An 18,362-nucleotide genomic window follows, 5' to 3' on the forward strand; every position below is an offset into this window, starting at 1 on the left:
CTGAATCATTCAGATGTTCATTGGCAAACTTCAGACGGGCCTGTACATGTGCTTTCTTGAGCAGGGGGACCTTGCGGGTGCTGCAGGATTTCAGTCCTTCACGGCGTAGTGTGTTACCAATTGTGTTACCAATTTCTTGGTGACTATGGCCCCAGCTGCCTTGAGATCATTAACAAGATCCTCCCGTGTAGTTCTGGGCTGATTCCTCACCGTTCTCATGATCATTGAAACTCCACGAGGTGAGATCTTGCATGGAGCCCCAGACCTAGGGAGACTGACAGTTATTTTGTGTTTCTTCCATTTGTGAATAATCGCACCAACTGTTGTCACCTTCTCACCAAGCTGCTTGGCGATGGTCTTGTAGCCCATTCCAGCCTTGTGTAGGTCTACAATCTTGTCCCTGACATCCTTGGACAGCTCTTTGGTCTTGGCCATGGTGGAGAGTTTGGAATCTGATTGATTGATTAATCAGATTAACAACAAGAATAACAACAAAAAAATCCAGAAAAACGCATTTCAAAAAAGTTATACATTGATTTGCATTTCCCTCATTAACATGCAAATCAATGTATAACTTTTTTTGAAATGCGTTTTTCTGGATTTTTTTGTTGTTATTCGGTTTCTCACTGTTAAAATACACCTACCATTAAAATTATAGACTGATAATTTCTTTGTCAGTGGGCAAATGTACAAAATCAGCAGGGGATCAAATACTTTTTCCCCTCACTGTATTTAGACCAATCTTTGCTGTCCGCGTCCTGGCCCTCTGGCTATGCCTTAGTCATTAGCTTCAGTTTCATACACATATATATAATTTAGACTACTTTTAATATAATAATACCATTATTATTATGAATTGTTAGACTAGACACTGTGGTCGCCATGGACAGCAGCTGTAAACCCGTGGCCTAGCTGCACTCCATGGACTGCAGTCCCGGTCTGCCATACATATCTTGCCCACATGAGGGGATTACCGGAGTTGGAGACTGAGCTGATTACTCTTTCCTCCTCTGCCAGCAACATCAGAAGATACTCCCCCTATTCCTGCGGGAAGACAGGGGGAGTTGGGGGCGGTCATCCAGCAGATTGTGGATTGTGTACAGGTTCCCTTGGCCAATGCCAGCAAGGGCCCTCCTGTTGCTCCCCAACCTCTTGGCAGAGCTGCAGTCCTTTTGAGACCACCAGGCGATGGCCCCAGTCCTGGCAAAGGGAGGCGAGGTCTTCGCCAGGACACAGGAGAGATGCAGGGCTGATCGACTTTCCACCGGTCAACTCGACCATTGCTGTGCTGGTCTCCTTGCCTGTTAGAGCAGGAAAGGTCCTGAGGCTCAGCAGACCTAACAGGCAGTGTAGGGTGACTAAAACATTCTCTATGCAACTGGAGTTCAAGTGGATGAACTCATCCAGGAAGATTTAATCTGTGAACGATGTCAGTATGTTGAGGTCCTAGAGATCAGAATCCGTGATCATGAGGCTCAGGTTGCTGATCTGCGCTGTTTTAGTAATCTAGAAGAATTGGTCAATTAGCCAATTAGAGAGATGGTGTGCAGGCCAAAACCTAGGGAGGTTGAGCCCTTAGAGCAGGAAATTGTAGAGAACTGCTGGGTTACAGTAGATCGTAATGTAAATCATACAATCTTATTTTGGAAAATATTTACTGAAATGCATATACCTTCCTAACTGAGAAATGTAGGCTTATGTTAAAGGACTTAAGGAGACAGCTTTGAAGTTCTGTGTTTTACGACAGGCCTGTGCTCACCAAAGTATGACAGATAACACATCCATGCTGGAAGGCCCCCCCAACTGACAAATGGGCTGCCATGCCCGTCTCCACAGAGACTAGCATCACATTCCAATTGAATATTTATTTTGTGAAACACAGACATTCAAGGTACTTTATATATTCCATAGACCAGGGCAACAAACCCACATACAAACTACATGCTGGTAACAGAAGTGTTTTCTAGCTTCTCCCTCAGTTTGATAAAAAACAATAAAAGGTGACTTAAAACTAACTTAATGACACCTAAGTAATTCTAATGCTCAAGCCATATTTGGTATTAAAAGAAATAGCATTAGGTAAAACAGCCATTGGACCATTTATATTTCACATACAATGAAACATTAACATTTGGTAAGAGAAGTATTCACACATCCTAATTGATCCTCCTGTCACGGCTACCATCTTGCACTTCCACTGTCCCCCACTAGATGTCACCATCACCCTGCCTTATTAATCAACATTCCTGGAACCTTTGTGCACTCCTGTGATAACCCCCTGCTCCCATTCGCCCTGCACCTCTCATCTTGTTTCTCTGCTCCATATTTAAACCCTTCACTCACTCCCAGTCACTGCAAAGTTTTGTCAGTATTGTATCTCTGAGCATTACTCCCCGTGCCTTGTTTATTGCCTTGTTCCCTGGATTCCTTGCCTGACCTCCCGACCAAGACTTTGGACTTTCCTCTGGACTCTGTTTGGCTGATCGCCCGACCCTAGCTTGTGACCATGACCACGTCTCTGCTTTGCCCTGATTGCCCTGTCCTGCTGGTATCTGACCCACACCTGTCTGACCACCTCTACTACGCACCGCAACTGTGTCCCCTGTTCCTGTGCTCCGCGATATGTTACACCTCCACTGACATGGGCATCAGACCAGCCCCCCCAGAAATTCCAATAAAACTCAAATGTAACATTACCGAGAAAGAACACCTGGCTTGTTTGGTATCAACTGTAAGGTTTTTGAGGGAATAAACAAGACAATATAGAGAGTTAGAAACTCTAAGTAACATTTGAACCATTTTCACATTCATCAAAGCCATCACACCCCCAATACACATTCTGTAGGAATCAAGGGAGAAGAATGGCAAAGACTGCTTTGATTTGAATTTCAATTTTATTACCCTAAACCTGACCAACCAGAAGTTTGGAAGGAAAGACATTAGAATCTCTTTGTCTAAAATGTATAAAAACAGAAAGCTAAAACTACCAATTGGGAGTGGCACAATTGAGAGTGGTACAATTTGGAGTGGAGTGGAACAACTTGGGAGAAGAAACCAAGGAGACGAAATCCAGGAAGACTGAATGGAACCAGAACCAGAACTTCTCCACCAAAAACCTGAAAGCTTTGCAACTGTCATCAAGTCAAAGCAGTCTGCCAGCCCTCCCCACTTTCGACTGTCTGCATAACTGAATCTCCACACAGGTAGTATATTTCGTGTACTAGTCAAGAATTAGGTAAACCACAATTACATAAAACCTAGTTGTCTATGGGATCTAGCTGGAAAGTGTAGAGAACTGCTGTGTTACAGTAGATCGTAACCACAGAAAAGGGTGTGCACACCCCTTAGGAGAGACAAACCAAGAGCTTGAAATGCCGAACAGGTTTGAACTGCTGGACACCGAGTTGGACAGTGACAGCTCAGAGGGTGATGGGAGGGCAGTTGAGCACCAGACCACCATGGTGCCCACTCCCTCCCTGAACAGGGAATTAGTTATAGTAAGAGACTCAATTCTTAGAGATGTAGAACACAGTGTGTTCTAGTGATAAGGAGACCTGCATGGTATCTTGCCTGCCTGGTGCTCAGGTTGCAGATCTCCCTAAACTAGTAGACGGGCTACTGGCCAAAGCTAGTGGGAATCCACTGGTCATGGTCCACATTGCAACCAATGACAGGAAAAAGTAGGGCAGAGGTTCTGTAAGACAAATTTAAAGAGCTAGGAAAGAAACTAAAGAGCAGAACCTTCACCGCAGTTTTCTCCATAGATTACAAAGTTCAACACGTGGTTGAAATCCTGGTGATTTATGGAGCATTGGTCTTTCTTCTGGGATAGATGGGACCTGTACAAACTGGACGGTCTACATCTAAACAGAAGTGGGGCTAACACATTGGGAGAGCGTATGTGCAGAGCAATTGAGAATCATTTAAAATAGGACCAGAGGGGCAGAGAGCTCTGACAATTGGAGATGTTTTGCTAAGGAAATAAAACAAAGGGAAACTGCTAGTGAGAAAGTCCTGAAATGTTTGTGCCAGGAGTATAAGTAACAAGATTTTAGACCTAGAAGCCACAGTGCTGGCGTGTGACTATGATGCTGTAGGAGTGACAGAAACATGGCTTGAAGAAAATTATATACATTAATACAAGTTGAAAGGATTCACACAGTTTAGGAGAGACAGGCAAAATCAAAGAGGTGGTGGGGTAGCATTACATATCAGAAATGACATTGAGGCAGAAGAACTCAAATTAGATGCTAATGAAACAGAATCTTTGTGGGTTAAACCTTTGAATAAAAATTCTGGAGGATTAGTGGTAGGAGTGTGTTACAGACCACCCAACTCAGGACTGCGTGTAGCAAGGATGTGACTGTTACAGTATAATGGGAAATTTCAATTTCCCAAACATAGACTGGGAAAACCCAGATGTGATTACAGAAGCAGAAATAGAAATGGTTGAGATTGCAAATGACTGCTTTCTAACTCAATGCAGAGGGACACTAGTTAGAGAACCAATGGCAAACTGTGATCACAATATGATACGTTTTGAGGCATACTTTCAAAAAACATGGACCAAGTCTAAAACAATGATATACAATTTAGAAAAGCAAACCTTGAAGGCATGAGGCAGCACTTAGAAGAGTTAGACTGGTTTAATAGAAGTATGCAAAAAAATATCAAGAGAAAGAAAATGTATAGCACATATGAGAGAGAGAGAGAGAGAGACTAAACAAAATACAAAGAATATATAGAACTGCAAAAAGATGGTAAGAGAGGGATCAGGAAAGCAAAGTGGGAAATAGAAAGAAACAGCTCTTGGAGCTAAAACTAATGCAAAGAGCTTTTTTCAATACTGTAACAGCAAGAGGTCAATAAAGGAGGAAGTGAAATGGCTAAAGGACAAACATTTGAGGAAAACTAACAAGATGTGGTAATTGTTCCAAATGTGTATTTCACAGAGGTTTTTACAAAATTAAAAACAGATAAAGTCAAAGACAGAATTAAAAACAAACACATCACCTGGGCCAGATGGTATATTTCAAACATTACTTAAAGAAATTAGGGAATAAGCCACTAAACTAAAATATTCCAATATTCCATATACCTATCCACAAGAAAGGAGATAAAACTGAGCAATGAAATTACAGACCAATCAGGATCACCTATATTACTTGTAACATTTTGGAAAAAAACATATTCTTGGTGATAGTAAACATTTTTAGACTACTTACTAATTTAATAGTTTTTTTTTTTTTTTTAATAGAGCAACTGCAGCTGTAGATCATGTGAAAGCATATGATGTGATACACTTAGATTTTCAGAATGCTTTTGATAAGGTTCCTCACCAAAGACTGATTCTAAAATTGGAAGCTGTAGGGTAATATAATATAGTTTAATGTAAGTAAATGGATTACGAACTGGTTGATGTATAGGAAACAGAGGGTGTCGATAAGAGGAGTTGCTTCTAACTGGAGTGAGGTTGTTAGTGGAGTTCCACAGGTATCAGTATTAGGGCCTGTGCTATTAAAAAATATACTGGACGTGATCCTTGGATCACTTAGTTACTAATAAATACCAAACGAGCACAATGGGTCTAAATTGCCTCTTCATTAATGTTTGTAAACATTCTTATGTGTTTATTTTGTCCTGACACCAGAACTGCTGCAGAGGGGAATCCCCATCCTTACTGCCACACACGTCAACCTGCAAAAATCATTTTTTGTAAACCCAGGAGCCGAACAGATAATCTTAGCCTGCTCTCTGTGCTGCACTGTGCTGCTCTCTAACCCGGATTAAAGAAAACTGTTTACCCTGCTGAATGCCAAGACCCAACTTCTGGTACCGTAAGCATCTGCTGCCTCTCTACAACAGTCTGCTGTAATCCTTTGACTAGAGCAGAAGCAGGTGTAATCAATAAGTGAGGACATAGGTGTGGACCAATTCAAGGGCAGGGCTCATTACAGATGGGAGGATTTGCTCTGAATGAAAAAAGAAACAAATGTGGAATTAAATTAGGAAAAACACACAATCAATACCAAAATAATGTAAATAGAATTATAAGATCCAATAAAAAATAATATACAGGTAAATAAGTAAAAAAAGTCATTCTTTTTAATGTTTTTCCTCCCTCCACCTCTATAGTTTTGCACTACTTTTTCAAAAACAATACATTTTAGTTCCACAATATTATCCATGTTCTGTGAAACTATGGGCTACAGGAGAAGTTATGTCCCTTCATCTGATATTGCACCTGTGTTCATTCAGTCTGATTCAGTCACTTTTACGTTACTTCTCCTTCAGATATTGCAAACAAATTCCCGTAAAAAAGAGAGACAGAAGCAAGCCTTTTCAGCAGTGTGGAATTATCAAGAAAGGGTAGTGTGACCTATGGCCAAGGCAGTTGCAATGAAGCAGTTCAGGAGAACAGTTGTGCACTCAGTCTTTTATTGTTGGCCATGCAGCAGCCTATACAGGTTGATGAAAAAAAAGAACTAATGCAGTAGAAAAAAATATTTAAAATACAGTTAATCTAAATTATAAATTAATCTAAAAATATCCAGTTACACAAAGACACAATACACAAAAAGGGCCTCTTTCAGCCTTAGCTGTATCTTGATGCGTTACCCTGCGTGTAGCAGTATCAGTGTCAGGCTTTAACTCCCGCTTTGGTGTTATTAGATAGTGGAGAGACGGTTTAACAACCTGGCCCCCCTCAGCCCCAGGCACCTGGAGTGCCTGGGCATCAGGCCCCCCTCCTTGTACCTCGGCCTGCTCATTTTCATCATCTATGTCATCTTGTAATGCTGGCACATACGGGGGAGGAAGAGCGGGGTATAGCCGATCCTCCCTTCTTCTGGCAGAGACACTACACAAAGCAGACCCATTAGTAGGGGGGTTATTTTTTGCCATGACTAAATTGTCTGATTTATGAGACTTCTCTTCCAACTCTTCAGTCTGCCGCTCCCATCTCCTATACTGTGTCCAATTCATAATAGGCTTTTTCTTTCTTCTTTCCTTGGGTTCTAATGCCTCTCTACATTCTGCAATTAATTTCAGGGAAAACATGCCATTCTTTGGCCAGACTCCATCAGTCCACTTTAACCATTCATCTGTTTGCTCAAGAGTGTAATGATATTGTTGCACACACTCACATCCATTGTACTAGAGCCGCCTTTATTAATATGTCACATCCTTTACATTAGGTCTCAGTACAGTGTATGCTGCATAGCGGCATCTATCAATACAAAGAGGACCCTTTCGCCATTTTGACTGCATTATTTTAGTCAGACCTGTAAGGTCTGCTTTTTTACTACTATTGTGACCCATTTTCTCTCAGCCTCCACACGTTATGAACTATTTCCAAAACTCTCGCTTTCAAAATAGTTCTGAACTGTTCATCAATCAATGCCACGTAGAATTAAGGCAGTTCTGAAGGCGAAAGGGGGTCAAACACAGTATTAGTATGGTGTTCCTAATAATCCTTTAGGTGAGTGTATATATATATACACTCAGCTAAAGGATTATTAGGAACACCATACTAATACTGTGTTTGACCCCCTTTCGCCTTCAGAACTGCCTTAATTCTACGTGGCATTGATTCAACAAGGTGCTGAAAGCATTCTTTAGAAATGTTGGCCCATATTGATAGGATAGCATCTTGCAGTTGATGGAGATTTGTGGGATGCACATCCAGGGCACGAAGTTCCCGTTCCACCACATCCCAAAGATGCTCTATTGGGTTGAGATCTGGTGACTGTGGGGGCCAGTTTAGTACAGTGAACTCATTGTCATGTTCAAGAAACCAATTTGAAATGATTCGACCTTTGTGACATGGTGCATTATCCTGCTGGAAGTAGCCATCAGAGGATGGGTACATGGTGGTCATAAAGGGATGGACATGGTCAGAAACAATGCTCAGGTAGGCTGTGGCATTTAAACAATGCCCAGTTGGCACTAAGGGGCCTAAAGTGTGCCAAGAAAACATCCCCCACACCATTACACCACCACCACCAGCCTGCACAGTGGTAACAAGGCATGATGGATCCATGTTCTCATTCTGTTTACGCCAAATTCTGACTCTACCATCTGAATGTCTCAACAGAAATCGAGACTCATCAGACCAGGCAACATTTTTCCAGTCTTCAACTGTCCAATTTTGGTGAGCTTGTGCAAATTGTAGCCTCTTTTTCCTATTTGTAGTGGAGATGAGTGGTACCCGGTGGGGTCTTCTGCTGTTGTAGCCCATCCGCCTCAAGGTTGTACGTGTTGTGGCTTCACAAATGCTTTGCTGCATACCTCGGTTGTAACGAGTGGTTATTTCAGTCAAAGTTGCTCTTCTATCAGCTTGAATCAGTCGGCCCATTCTCCTCTGACCTCTAGCATCAACAAGGCATTTTCGCCCACAGGACTGCCGCATTCTGGATGTTTTTCCCTTTTCATACCATTCTTTGTAAACCCTAGAAATGGTTGTGCGTGAAAATCCCAGTAACTGAGCAGATTGTGAAATACTCAGACCGGCCCGTCTGGCACCAACAACCATGCCACGCTCAAAATTGCTTAAATCACCTTTCTTTCCCATTCAGACATTCAGTTTGGAGTTCAGGAGATTGTCTTGACCAGGACCACACCCCTAAATGCATTGAAGCAACTGCCATGTGATTGGTTGGTTAGATAATTGCATTCATGAAAAATTGAACAGGTGTTCCTAATAATCCTTTAGGTGAGTGTATATATATATATATATATATATATATATATATATATATATATATAACATTCGGTTAAAATAATTAAAGAGGGGAAAAAAAAAAAAAATACAGAAATACAAATACAATGGTTAATATTGCAATATTAACATTTAAGAAAATAAGTCTTTAAAAAAAAATCGACAAGTCTGGGCAATAAATCTTAGTTCACAGTCTTGGACAATTCTACTTAGACTTCTAATGGTACCCCAGTGCTCAGGCTCCGCATTAAGACAGTCAGACACAAATGATATCATGGAGACGGAGACCAACACAAACACACAAATGTATATTTAGGCATTTCTTTCTCTCTGTAAAATGTATAAACCTTAGTAGTTTTTTTTTTTCAATCGGAATAAAACTTATAAACCTTAACAAAACTTATAAACTTTAGTTTTTTTTTTTTTCAATCCTTTCACATATAAACACAAAAAATATTTCACCAACTAGAATTTCCGACTCACCACTCTCTCCTGATAAGATTCTTTGAATGATGTCTTCCTTCACGACTGAGCAGGCCCGTCCGGAATCAGCCTGGTAAGCGGGACTCTAACTCAGTTTTTTGAGCAGAGAATTTCCCTTCGTCTTTCAGACGCCGCGTGGTTTTACTTCCCTGGCGACCCGGGCAGGTTTTGGAGTAGGGAGTTCTAATCAGTATTTATTACGTACTCGCGAAGAACAAGTCACACACAACTCAAAATATTTAAGGCTAGCATAACACTGTTCTTCAAAAGACAGAACAAAGCTTTTACACCCCCTCTGGGATATACGTCCCAAGGGGCCTTAACATTTTACAACATTTTGATTTCATTGGCATCCTAAACTAAGCCTTCCCATCTTATCAATATTATAATCAACACTCATTAATAATAATCATTAACCTCCACATTGCCAATTATATTACAAGGTAATTTGCAGTTAATATGTTGCAAGAAAGGAATATGAACTGCTGATAACCAATTGAGAAGTAACATCACACCAAGGACAAAGGCAGAAAATGATTTATATATTTTCCCCCTACAATTCATACTGTAATATTTTAAATGGTAAATTAATAAATGAGTTGAGGAAACAAAAGTGGTGGAACACACCATTACATCTATTTGCATATTTTTGTTTTGGCTTGATCTTTATCCCTAACACTTCACCAAAACTTCCTAAAGGTGGCAACATTTTCATTTACAAACATTTTCATCACATTGAACTGTATAATATGGCCATTGGCTTTGTCTTTATTGTTGCTGCAGCTTTCTTAGGTATGTATCTATGCATGTATTTATTTAGGTGTGTTTTAATTAATTATCAAAAAAATTGTTATGCTAAGATGTCCTTATTAATTAATTAATGTATCTATATTTGTTTGTTTGTTTGTTTGTTTTCAGAATGCAGAGTAGATGATACTCAGCCTCTTCCCTTTTAAAATGGTACTGAAGGACAATCAATTGAACTTAATTGTAGTTACCACGAGTGATGTTTCACCATACCTATTCTGGTACTTGCAATACCCAAATGGGTATTCTGAGAAGAATGTATTTTGGGTCCAATGAAAATGAAGATGGATTCAAAGAGATTGAATGCTATTCTCAAAACATCTTTAAAAATCATACTGTTAACAATTCAGAAGATAACGATAAAGTAAAGATAAAAAGTAAAGAATAATTATCTGTAGTGTTAATGTTGCATATTGCATGCAGCATGACAACAGACAAAAAAAATTTGGTTGGGTTAGCTTAGCTTATGGAAAAACCTTGAAAGGGTGCTCTCAAAGTACACCGATCAGCCATAACATTACGACCACTGACAGGTGAAGTGAATAACACTGATGTCAGTGGGTGGGATATATTAGGGAGCAAGTGAACATTTTGTCCTCAAAGTTGATGTGTTAGAAGCAGGAAAAATGGGCAATCATAAGGATCTAATAGCGCTTTTCCACCGACAAGGAGCCGGTGCTAGAGCCAGAGCCGATGCTCGGCCTTGGAACCAGCTGACCTTTGCGTGAACCGGCCCGCTTTTCCACCAGTTTTGGAACTGAACGCTGACGTCACTGGATGTGGGCGTTCCCAAGCACGGAGTAGAAGTGGAGAAACACAGCAATAATAATCAGCACCTAGGCGACTGCGTCTCTGAAACCCTATTTAACCATCAACATTAAACTCATTCAGCGTCACACACAGCACAGATACACTAAAAACCAAAACAAAAAACGTGAGATCACATGTAGACAAGCAGAAACGAAAATACAACAATACGAATATGCTAAGATAACGCAGCCTTTTATTTTTATTTATTTTTATTGATGCATTAAGATAGTTACACCGATTCGCTGTTTCAGAGACTTTTACTGTATTGAATAAAATACACGATAGAGTTAACATGCATTTGTCACCGCGCACACAGTTCATTATTAATATACTTTGTGTGAGTGGATACATTTTCATTCATTTTGTGGCGTATTTTTACTTTTATTCACTATAGGTTAGCCTATTGATTATGGATGCGGCTGTTTTGGGGGTATTTGCGGCGCAGTCGTGGGCAGAGCAATAAACTGTCGGTGATGTTGGGGGAAAAACATACTAGGTGAATTTCTTACCTTATTAGTTTAGTTTCCACCCTCCATAGTCTCAGCATCTCAAGGATTGAGACCTACAGTGAGGGAAAAAAGTATTTGATCCCCTGCTGATTTTGTGTGTTTGCCCACTAACAAAGAAATGATCAGTCTATAATTTTAATGGTAGGTGTATTTTAACAGTGAGAGACAGAATAACAACAAAAAGATCCAGAAAAATGCATTTAAAAAAAGTTATACATTGATTTGCATGTTAATGAGGGAAAGAGCTGTCCAAGGATGTCAGGGACAAGATTGTAGACCTACACAAGGCTGGAATGGGCTACAAGACCATCGCTAAAGCAGCTTGGTGAGAAGGTGACAACAGTTGGTGTGATTATTCGCAAATGGAAGAAACACAAAATAACTGTCAGTCTCCCTTGCTCTGGGGCTCCATGCAAGATCTCACCTCGTGGAGTTTCAATGATCATGAGAACGGTGAGGAATCAGCCCAGAACTACACGGGAGGATCTTGTTAATGATCTCAAGGCAGCTGGGACCATAGTCACCAAGAAAACAATTGGTAACACACTACGCCGTGAAGGACTGAAATCCTGCAGCACCCGCAAGGTCCCCCTGCTCAAGAAAGCACATGTACAGGCCCGTCTGAAGTTTGCCAATGAACATCTGAATGATTCAGAGGAGAACTGGGTGAAAGTGTTGTGGTCAGATGAGACCAAAATTGAGCTCTTTGGTATCAACTCAACTCACTGTGTTTGGAGGAGGAGGAATGACCCCAAGAACACCATCCCCACCGTCAAACATGGAGGTGGAAACATTATGCTTTGGGGGTGTTTTTCTGCTAAGTAACAGGACAACTGCACCGCATCAAAGGGACGATGGACGGGGCCATGTACCGTCAAATCTTGGGTGAGAACCTCCTTCCCTCAGCCAGGGCATTGAAAATGGGTCGTGGATGGGTATTCCAGCATGACAATGTCCCAAAACACACAGCCAAGGCAACAAAGGAGTGGCTCAAGAAGAAGCACATTAAGGTCCTGGAGTGGCCTAGCCAGTCTCCAGACCTTAATCCCATAGAAAATCTGTGGAGAGAGCTGAAGGTTTGAGTTGCCAAACGTCAGCCTCGAAACCTTAATGACTTGGAGAGGATCTGCAAAGAGGAGTGGGACAAAATACCTCCTGAGATGTGTGCAAACCTGGTGGCCGACTACAAGAAACGTCTGACCTCTGTGATTGCCAACAAGGGTTTTGCCACCAAGTACTAAGTCGAAGGGGTCAAATACTTATTTCCCTCATTAACATGCAAATCAATGTTGTTGTTGTTTGTTGTTATTCTGTCTCTCACTGTTAAAATACACCTACCATTAAAATTATAGACTGATCATTTCTTTGTCAGTGGGCAAACGTACAAAATCAGCAGGGGATCAAATACTTTTTTCCCTCACTGTAGTTCAGTTGCGCATGCTTTGTTCTGTCTGTGCAGGCTATTACCCCTCTGGGTGCAAAAGAGCTTTCTGTCTGTCCCCCGGGCGCCTGCCAATGGTGGTTGTGCATACAGTGTTGTGCTGGCATGCATGCTTACGGTTGGTTGGTGCTGGGGGGGAACAGGGCGGGCTGTAAAAGGAGGTGATAAATACGGGTGTGTTGCTGGGAGGGGCAGAGCGATCCAGAACTGAGATCTGTGGAATCAATGCCATGTGGAGACCTGTTTTCTTTTTGCCTTCAAGAAGAGTGTGTTTATTGTTCCTGCTTGCTATCCTGGCATAGACTACGGCTAACATTAGTCTGTGTTATTTAAACATGGAAAGAATAAACCGTGTATTCATAAACGGTACATAAGTCTCTGTTACTTCCTTGTTTTGTGGTTTTTACATTGGTGATTAGAAGTGCAAGATGGAAGCCGCACCATGGCGAGTGAAAGAAGAAGAGACAGAGACGGAGATTTCGTTTGCAGGGGGAGAGGAAAAACTGCAAGGCAGAGCAACCGCAGAGCTTAAGCGGGCGTCTGAGAAAATGAAAGGCTGGCTGCATGAGAAGATGGCAGAGCCGAGGATGACGGGAGTGCAGACATGTGGACTGGAGATGGCGTGGAAGTGATGATGTTGGAGAGCCGCGACAGAGGATTTCCGCTATGGAATGTAAACAAAGACGGCTGCACCCATGTTGACGTACACAAACAAAGTGCAGCCCACATTAAGACACCCAAATATTCTGGTAAAGCAGATTGGGATGCTTTTCATGCTCAGTTCGAACTGTTAGCACAATTAGGGGGATGGACTGAAGAGATGAAAGCTCTACAGTTAGCAATGTGTTTGACTGATCAAAGGAATATGGGGCATTAACAGACACATTACAGAGGCGCTTTGGGCATAGTTTAAAGCCAGGGCTACTCTGAAATTAACTGCGCAACAGGAACAGAGGGCCTGAAGAACCTCTGAGAGTGCTGGCCACTGCAATTGAAGGCCTGATGAGGCGTGCTTATGCACACATGTCCCACTCTGTTCAGAGTGAGTGAGCACGGGATCAGTTCATCCAGGCTTTAAGTCCTACTGAGCTGCGTATTGAGACACAACTGGCACTACCACGGATTTTATAAGAGGCATTGGAGGTGGCTACCACGAGGGAGGTGGTCTGGGCCAGTGTGGATCAGGGCAAACAGCGAAAAGGTAGACCAACAGTCCGTTTAGTTGAGATGTAAGGAGAAGGGAACCAGCCTGGCTCTCCAAGGTCGCTGAACGTCTTCGTGTTGTAAAAATTCAGACCTCACATCAAAAACCCCTCACAAACGATCATGCTGGGGGCGTGGCCAGCCAGGCCACCTATTACGCCAGTGCCCTGCAAATGCCACACAGCCCCCACACCAGTCACCACAGCTTTCGGCCCGCAGGGGCCCGCGTAAGCGGGACAGCGTGGGCCCCCAACCCCTATGCCCGCCAGTCAGCGACATTAGTGGAAGGAGTCCAACAGCACAGACTGGGGAGGGAGGCTCCACGTCCCCCAGAAGTAGCTGATCATGTTCTTCCCATCATTGTTGTAGGACGGACCTCAGTGGGGGACTTTTACTATATTCCAGTTCAAGTGGAAGGGGTCCCCTGCACCGCCCTGGTTGACACTGGGTCGACTGTGACATTGGTGAGACCTGATGTAGTTCCTGAGTGGGTCCGCTTAGACCCCACAACGGTGCAACTCCGCACTGTCATGAGTGAGCTAGAACCAATAAGAGGGAAGGGGACCCTGGCCTTCCGGCTGGCAGACCAGACTGTACACCACCCTGTCTGGGTTGCAGCTGTGCAAGACCCTTGCATCTTGGGGCTCGTCTTCCTGAAATCCACTGGCTGCCAACTGGATCTTCGAACTAACTATATTTTAAAGGGGGCATCACTGTGGCCATGACTCACCCCGGGGAACTAGCCATACCCTTGGGGTGGCCTAATCAGGGCCATGGCCCCTCCACCTGTCAAGTTCAGAATGTGACCGACAGGCTTTTTCTGGAAGGCCAACAGACAAAGCTGTTAATACCACCCACCTGTCATCAGCAGGCCTTAGCACAGGAAGTGCTGGATATTCCATCCCCCGCCCGGCAACAGGCTACTTCAGTTCAACGGGGGCAACCGCCAGAGGAGGAGACAACTCTTGCAGCTGTGGACACATTCTGGCAACGCAGCTGTGAGAGGCTTGACCTGGAGCAACAGGAAGAGCTATGGGCACTGCTACTGGAGTACAGGAACAGTTTTGCTGCCAGCCCAGAAGGAGTTGGCCAGACACCTCTGGTGCAACACCATATCGACACAGGGGAGGTGACACCCATCAAGCACTGCCCCCGCCGCCTGCCCCTGGCACGCCAGGAGGCTGCAGAAAAGTGTTGGGGGAGATGGACAAGGCAGGTCTGATTGAATCATCAGACAACCCCTTGGTGTCACCGATAGTGATGGACCCCAAGAAGGATGGTTGGTGGAGCTTTTGTATTGATTACAGGAGACTAAATGAGGTGACAAATAAAGACTCATACCACCTCCTCCGCATTGATGAAACGCTGGACCTGGTGGCAGGATTATCCTCGTTCTCTTCACTCAACCTGAAGAGTGGCTACTGGCAGGTGCCCCTGTCACCTGCTGCCAAGCTCAAAACAGCGTTTTCTACAGGCAGAGGTCTATGGCAGTTCTGTGTCATGCCATTCGGACTCTACAATGCCCCAGCAACTTTTGAGCGGCTAATGGAGAAGGTCCTGGTTGGCATCCCACGGCAAGAGTGCATGGTTTACCTTCATGACCTCCTGGTGCATGGTGCATCATTCCAGTCGGCCTTGTGTGCACTCAGGAGGGTGCTGGAGAGAGTGGCTACAGCTGGACTGAAGCTTCACCCCGATAAGTGCCGGTTTATGCAGAGAGAGGTGACATTTTTAGGTCACCGGATTGGTGGACAGGGAATAAGCACTGTTCAAGAATGGCCCACGACCACTGACCAACGTCAGCTTCGGTGGCTCCTGGGCCTTGCCTCCTACTATAGACAGTTCGTGAAGGGCTTCTCCAGTATAACGGCTCCCTTGTACAAGCTCCTACGCAAAAATGAGCCTTTCATGTGGACAGAAGAACAACAAGCAGCCTTTAACACTTTACAGCAGGCCCTGTCACAGTCACAGAGCAATTAACAAAGGCAATTAACAGGAATTTGCAAGGATAATTAATAAACATCCAGTTATGGAATATTGTTTCTCGCGTCCAGTCATCTGATCATGACTCCTGTCCTCAGGCACCTGTTTACTTTACCTTACGAACTGGTTTACCTGCACCTACATGCTAACAAGGTCCTTACCCTCTTTCACAGTCAGCATGGGAATCATGTTGTAGCACAGTTTACTAGCTGTAGTGAGGATGAGCTTTTTGATGTGTGAGATGACCAATATTATTCTTGGGTTAGAAGCAGGTTGCTGCTGTATCATCAGACAAACAGAGGATCAGTCAGAGAGGGAGAGAAGTGTGAAAACCACGGTGTAAAGAGACAGAAACCTCACTAATCACATGTTTTATTAAGAAATGACCTATTAGTTTATTAGTTTAAGTTGTATCAACTTTTTCCACACACAAATTAAATTTAGAACAGAAAAAAGAGAAAGGCAACATAAAATATATTAATAACAAACAAAACATGATATAGGGATACATATATATAGGGATATAGGGAAGCATGTCCCAGCTAACACACATTGTTGCCACAACGTTTTATAAAGTTGTGGCAATATAAATTACATTGCTACAACATTGTGGCAACATTGTGTGTTAGCAGGGGTTGCTGTAGTAGGAGTAATCAAGTAGGCTCTGGCAGAGAGAGTGAGATATGTGCAACTCAGATTGACAAATGAGCTCCAAAAACATTCAGGGTCAGACTGAGAAGCATGCTGCAGTAGTAGTAGTAAGTTATGTAGGCTCAATCAGTAGCAGCAGGGATAAACAGAGGGGCTAAATGCGTAGTGAGAGTGAGGGAAAATGAAGCACAGACATATACTGAAAATAAAAAAGGGGCATCAATCAGGAGCTTTACTGAGATGTGTCAGAATATAGTTTTCTTGTTTTTATGTGTGTATGCAGACACACAGTCAAGTGCTGAAATAAAGAGTTGAAGTTTTAAAAAAGTTGAGTAGGATAATAAAAGGCACTGCAAACTTAAATTTCATTACGGTTTTACGGTTGTAGATCATATCAATGACAACTTGTAGATGTTTTAATCTCAACCTTAAGCACATTGAGACCATACAGGCAACTGAGTGAAATTGTAAGATGTGCAATATCATTATAATTATATATATATATATATATATATATATATAATTATAATGATATTGCACATCTTACAATTTCACTCAGTTGCCTGTATATATATATTGTAGCGATCTGGGACTGGGGGGGTGCATGTTCATGTATGTGTATGTGTTTGGGGGTCTGTCTGTGTGTTGGGGGGGGTGGTTAATAGTGTGCATGTTGTCTTTGTGTGGTGAGCATGCTTGCTACAGTAGGGTTAGTTCCGGGGTTAAGGGTGAGCCCCGCGCGGGAACACGGGAGGCGCGATTATTGGAGGAGCCAATCACAAGGCCAGAAGGCATAAATAGGGGTGCCCTGTTCACGTGTGGAGGAGTTATGTGAGAGTTGTGTGGGAGTTGTACAGAGTTCAGTGTGGAGACTGTTAGAATCGCAAGCATGAGAGGGTAACATGTTAAAGAGGGTCGTTCCGGCCTGAGATTGACTGTGCATAATATAGTTCCTGTTGTTTGTGTTGAACCCTGCGTCCCCTCCATTATTCTTGCCGTTAGTGATGAACTCCCACAATGAAGGCAAAGAAAAAGGCCATATCGTTACAATATATATACAGACAAGTGACAAATTAAAGGAAAAAGAAAAAAGGAGTGGAGGAACAAAACAAATGCAGATGCCTCCAAACAGGTGTACTGCATGATACAATTAAACAATCGACATCCTATCATGCTCTGTGCCATGTATAAAAATGCTGAGCAGGCCCAGTTGACCTCAATTATGGATCAAAATGGCAGTGCATAAACCTACAATGCCCCCATCCACAGGGCATGAGGGGTCACTGAATGGTTTGTTGAGTATGAAAATTATTTGAAATATATGCTATGGCCTTCGCAGTCACCAGATCTCAACCCAACTGAACATCTATGGGAGATTTTGGACCAACGTGTTGGACAGCACTCTCTACCACCATCATTAAAACACCATCTTTTGGAAAATGGTGTTCCATCCCTCCAGTCGAGTTCCAGAGACTTGTAGAATCTATGCCAAGCTACATTTAAGTTGTTCTGGTGGATTATGGTGGCCCAACACATTACTGAGACACTTTATGTTATATACTGTATATATTCACACCAACATGTGATGTAAATGAAATGTAATGATACTAAGTTAACTTAAGAAATCCAAAACATATTTCAGAATCATACAATATATATCTAGAAACTAGAAATTCTCAGTTGAGCACCAGAGCCCCATGGTGCCCACTCCCCCCCAGAAGAAGGAGGTAGTTATAGTAGGAGACTCAATTCTTAG

Source organism: Amia ocellicauda, chromosome 14, assembly GCF_036373705.1.
Source record: "Amia ocellicauda isolate fAmiCal2 chromosome 14, fAmiCal2.hap1, whole genome shotgun sequence".
Lineage (NCBI taxonomy): Eukaryota > Metazoa > Chordata > Actinopteri > Amiiformes > Amiidae > Amia > Amia ocellicauda.